We start from the raw sequence: 6,124 nt of genomic DNA on the forward strand, positions 1-6,124 counted from the left end.
ATTACTGGAAATGACATGGCTGATTATATTGCTAAGGAAGCCACTGCCCATGGTCCGTTGAGTGATATCCCTATTCCGGTTAGAGACCATTTCCCTATTCTAAAAACTAAGTACCAACTCCAATGGTCTTCTGAATGGAAAAAATCTTCTCTGATAAAAGGTCACCAGTACTCATTAATTCAACCTTCTATTCCTATTAAGCCCTGGTTTCACAAATACACTACCATGCCTAAAAAATATATTTCTTCCTTAACCCGAATGCGGCTGGGTCACACTTGTTGTCTTAGCCATCTTGCCAGGTTCCACATAGTCAGTTCGCCGTACTGTGATTGTGGGTCAGAGGATACTCTGGACCATAATTTTTTTGAGTGTCCTATCAATGACCAATTTCCAAACTTCATGCATGAATTGGTAAAACTTGATATTAAATTGCCTACCAGTATACCTTGCCTTCTTAGTTTAAACACTCCTGAAATTTACCATTTGTTGGCAAAATTTATTTATAAAAATGGCCTTAATATCTGACCATAATAATAAATATAAACCAAATTTCTTTCACTTTCATTTGTATTCACTTGTTCAGGTTCCTATTTTCATCTATTTTTACTAATCCCAACTCTGCATATTTTGACTGAGTTAAAACACTATTCTTTATGCATTTGTATATTTTTCTTGATTCTTTTATTGTATTTTTTTATATTCATATCATAGAACTGTTTTAAAAAAAAAAAAATAATGCTTCTAATTTTGGAAAAATCTGTTCTTTTAAATAACAAAAAATGCCCACTACTATTGTGCACAGCTTCCTATTTTTATAATTTTGTAATTGCCCATTGTTGCCAGCTCTGTATTTTTTTTGTTAAGTTATGTTTATGTTACACCCATGTTATGTTTATGGTAGGTTTATGTTTATGATATGTTATGTTCATGTTATGTGCATGTTATGTTATCATATGTTTATGTTATGTTCATAGTATGTTTGTGTTATGTTTATCTTTATGTTTTATAATCAAATTTGTTTACTTCCATATGCTGTGTTTGTTTATAAGATTGCCAATTTCATAATTCTGTTTTAAAAAAACGCTACTAATTTTAGAAAAATCTTTGGTTTAATAACGAAAAGCGCCCACTTATATTGTACACAGGTTCCTATTTTTATAATTTTGTGATAATCTACTGTTACCAGCTCTGTACCGTTTATGTTAAGTATGTTATGTTTATGTTATGTTATGCTTATGCTTATGTTATGTTATGTTATGTTTATGTTATGTTATATTTATGTTATGTTGTGTTTATGTTATGTTTTTTTATTTATGTTACGATATGTTATGTTTTGTTGTTTTATCAATGTTGTTTTGTCAATCATGTCAATTTTATCCTGTAATTTGTTGTATTTATTAATAAGAAAAATGTTGTAATGTATGGCCAAGATCACTCTTAATGGGTGAAAGCCAATATAAAGAATAAAAAAAAAAAAAAAAAAATACTAGCTACTAATGCTATACTCGCTATACTGATCACTGACTAATGCAGCCAGTGACAATAGACCATCGATAAACTCTATAAATCTGCCATAGACACATGATGAGGGACGCTACTCGCCCGAAAAAATAGAACAGAATGGATTGACTTGACTAAATCGCTGACTAAACTACTCTACTAAATTTATGGTGTTCGCACGTGTCCAGTTACTAAATTACTCGCTACTTGACTAAACTACTCGACCAATGCGAACGGGCCTTTAGCGATGACAATTTTATTTGTACTCTTCGAAATATAAGCTTCTAGAGTTTTATAAAATAATTCTAATGCTGAATTTGGGTTAGCTATTGATAGTATGTTGTCCCATTTTTCTGAAAGAAGTAAATTGTTTAATGTGATGTAATTAATTTCATTTATTTCAACAGTGTTAGAGTATACTTTTGAATTTGTGGTTAAGATGTTGTGTCCGTAGAATGTTAGGTAGTGGTCAGTAATGTTTGTTTTTAGAGTTGAAGATTTAGTTATAACGTGTTTGTGTGTTTTGATAAATATGTGATCTAGAGTCGTGGAATTATTTAGATTTTCTCTTGTTGGTGAGTTTATGTATGATTGATATCCTGCATGTGACAAACCATCTAAGTATTCATTTATACATTTTGTTCTTTTGTTGTTCTCATTTATGTTTATATTAATATCACCAGTTAATATTGCAAAGTTAAAGTTATTTCTGTTAGTCATTTTTATAAGTGAATTAAGTTAATTATTGAATAGAGATTCATTTAAGGAAGGTGATCTATAGATAGCTAATAGCAAATAAGTGCAATTACTATGGGTAAATGTTAATTTAATTGCGTTAGCTGTTTTAAAGTCTAGAATTTCGAAGGCAGGTTTTGTAAGACAATTTTTTATAAATAAAGTGATTCCATCGTGACCAGTATGTTTACATTCGGATGAAATAGTTACATATCCTGGCAAGTTATAGGGAATTACTTCTTTCATTTGCGTTTCTGTTAAAATGATAATACTAGGAGAAAAATCAAGACTATCGAGAAGAATACAAAGCTCATCAAAGTGCCTTCTTAAGCTTCTAATATTCATATTAAGAATTGAAAATTTAACGTCCTTAAAGTGATTATTTAGTTCACTTGTGTTTTTACAAATGTAATTTTCATACAAAAAATTTTCATCAGACATTTTGATGGATATAAGTAATTTTCACATGCAATGCGGTTAGATGGTCCTTTATTCTGAAGGGATGTCATTCGGCTGCCTTATATGGATGATTGGAGCTGTTTCATCTTTTCACATCATAACGTTACCGTTTTTCGCCCAGATGAATTTGTAGCCGAGTCTTGAGGATTTCGCCAGAAACAGGAGGTGTTTATTTAGTTGCGTTAATTGTTCGTTTATGAAAATTTTGTTATCTTCCGGAAAATTTATATTTTTAGTGTACAAGACACCATATTTTCTTTTTTGGTCGATGATTTTGTCCTTTGTTTCTTTGTTTTGGAATGATACAATTAAGGCTGGATATTTGTTTAAAGGGTTTCTGTTTCTGATACGATATATATTTGTTATTTTTGATGATTCCATTTCGCATCTTATGGTTTCCATTATATTATTGACTATTTTCGGTAAGTTTTCATTTTCTTTAAAAGGAATACCTTGTATCTCAATGTTATTTTGTTTGTGTAATTGTTCCAGTTTGTTTATTTGCTGTTTTATTTCGTTGTTTTCTGATTGCAGTTGTTTGATCAGTGTATCTTTCTTTTTATTATTTTTTTCATATTCATCAATTTTATTGCAATAAAATTCTACAGATTTCTTAAGATCTCTTAGTTCATTTTTAATTTGTTCTCTAAAAGATTTCATCAATTGTTCCGATAAATCTTCAAACTTTTTTTCCATGAATTTAAATATTTTATTTGTGTTGTAGTCATCATCAGAGTCGCTAGATGGTGTTTTTTTGGTGGTTTTCTTTTGCTTGCTCATTTAAAATAAGTTCTTCGTTATGACTTAACCGAACCATTATACTATAGGCATTTCATAAGAAATTAATTTTGTTTTAAAAAATCTGTAACGATGGCTAAAATAAATCCATATTTTTTGAATTATTTTTTTTAATTACATTGTGACCCTTTTGCATCAAATGCCATGAAAAAATATTTTTGTCTAGCTAGATCGGGATTTGGGACCACTGTGCCTTGGAGCGGCGCCGAGGCTCTTCCGACCAGGAAACTGCCCTAGCAGAAGTTACCGTCTCGCCTCCGCCGAGAAACTTCCTGCTCTCCCCCTTGGAGCGGCGCCGAGGCTCTGCCGACCAGGAAGCTGCCCTAGCAGAAGTTACCGTCTCGCCTCCGCCGAGAAACTTCCTGCTCTCCCCCTTGGAGCGGCGCCGAAGCTCTGCCGACCAGGAAGCTGCCCTAGCAGAAGTTACCGTCTCGCCTCCGCCGAGAAACTTCCTGCTCTCCCCCTTGGAGCGGCGCCAAGGCTCTTCCGACCAGGGAGCTGCCCTAGCAGGAGTTACCGTCTCGCCTCCGCCGAGAAACTTCCTGCTCTCCCCCTTGGAGCGGCGCCGAGGCTCTGCCGACCAGGAAGCTGCCCTAGCAGAAGTTACCGTCTCGCCTCCGCCGAGAAACTTCCTGCTCTCCCCCTTGGAGCGGCGCCGAGGCTCTTCCGACCAGGGAGCTGCCCTAGCAGGAGTTGCCGTCTCGCCTCCGCCGAGAAACTTCCTGCTCTCCCCCTTGGAGCGGCGCCGAGGATCTTCCTACCAGGAAGCTGTCCTCTCAGGAGTCGCTGCCTGCTGACTCCGCCCTTCGGAGCCTTGGCCCAGGCTGAACTAATTCCGCCCTTCGGATCCAACCCACTTGTGCGTTGTCTAGGGTTGCCAGCTCCCGTTTTATGAATTAGAGGATATACGATTAAATAAAGGACATATGATGAAAATAAAGGACATCAATATTTTTTTTAATAAAATGCTGTTATGGTATCAGTAGTTACATTTATTAATAAAAAACAATGTTAATCAAAGCCAAGTAAGTAGTACGACTTTAATTAGTCATTTGCATTTAAAGTAATAAATAAAGTTAATACTTGGTACATATTACGTTTGGCTGCTCTAAGAGCTTCTTCGTTTTCTATAATGAAATTATAAATTTGTTTGCATTTCATGTTGAAATTCGACTTTATTTGTAGTTCTGCTTTTACAGTATCAATATTTAACTTATTTCGGTTTTTGGTCCACGTATTCGTACACAAGGAAAAATCCTTTCGGCTTCGGCATTAGAAACGGGGATGGAAAATACGTATTGTATTATTTTTAGCAGATTCTTGTTTTCATCCGTATTTGAGAATCTCAATCCAAATTTCAAGAACATTTTCACGCTTCTTATCGTCTATAATTTTCGTCAGGAGAGGCTTTAATATACAGAACTCTTCATACAATGCATCAAGGTTAATATTAGGTATCTGTAGTTTTGATACCATGATGCACAAATCCTGGAACTTAATTTCTTTCGTCAGTGTCAGCGGCTGCAAACAATGGAAATTACTATTTTCTGAGAAATCGAATCGCGATTCTATATATGTCAGTACATTTTGATACCACTCCAAAAATATAGTAGTGTATTTTTCAGCATGAGAAGTATACATTTTTCGAAGAATTTGCTGGACTGCCATTCCAAAAAAAGCATCTTTAATTCGCTGGTTCACCTTTTGTTTTAAATTATTCATTATTTTGTATACGTTGCACATTAGGACGTTTGTGTCTTCAAGTTGACGAACAGTTTCTTCAACAATTATCAACGTATTGTGAAAAAGCTAAATATAATTCTGCTTCTAACACCTCAGTGCCAGCTATTTTTGTCTCATAGTATTTCAAAATATGATTGGAGACGTCAGAGGCTGATAGGAAATATGCTTGTACCGCGGGAAGATTTTTGTAGTCTATCAATGGCAGGATCAATCTATGGCAAACATTAGGACCCATGGGCTCAGTACTAAAAACCCGAAGATATTGATCTAGTGAGTGGTTCATTTATGGGCAGGATCAGGCAGGATACAATGACAGCCATCGTGTCGGCACGTGCCGGCACGATGCGCGAAATCACGCTGATTCATTTATTTTTTCCAAATTAAACGACAAAGTATTGTCCTCTATTGAAGATTTTAAATTAGAGGACAAGATCAATTTTTGGGTCTGAAATAGAGGACGTCCTGTAAAATAAAGGACGTCTGGCAACCCTAGTGTTGTCGGTGATAAGTGCGAACGTGGAGATCCGCGGTTCCAGATAAGAAGTATAATTTAAGACTATTATTAAGCCTAGATTAAGTCTAACCCTTCTTTATACATTTTATTAAATAAATTTTAATAGTGTTTTGTAACTAAGTAACTTCTTTTTTTTACTCGTTCCTCTTTTTCTTTAACTTGACTAGTATTAATATTAAAATCCACTTGAGTATAGTAATAACAATTTAAAATAAAAATAGTGAATTATTGTGAAGGAAACCAAGTTGATAGTGTGAGATAGCAATATAAGTATATTTTTTGAGTCTCTGCCAATCTGTGGGGTGTAGAAAAAGTTCTTACGATTTTTAATTTTTAAAGCCTACTGCGTCACAATGAATCAACGAACGTTATTTA

This window comes from Hesperophylax consimilis, chromosome 5 (assembly GCF_061612785.1).
Source record: "Hesperophylax consimilis isolate HC1 chromosome 5, BYU_Hcon_1.0, whole genome shotgun sequence".
Taxonomy (NCBI): Eukaryota; Metazoa; Arthropoda; class Insecta; order Trichoptera; family Limnephilidae; genus Hesperophylax; species Hesperophylax consimilis.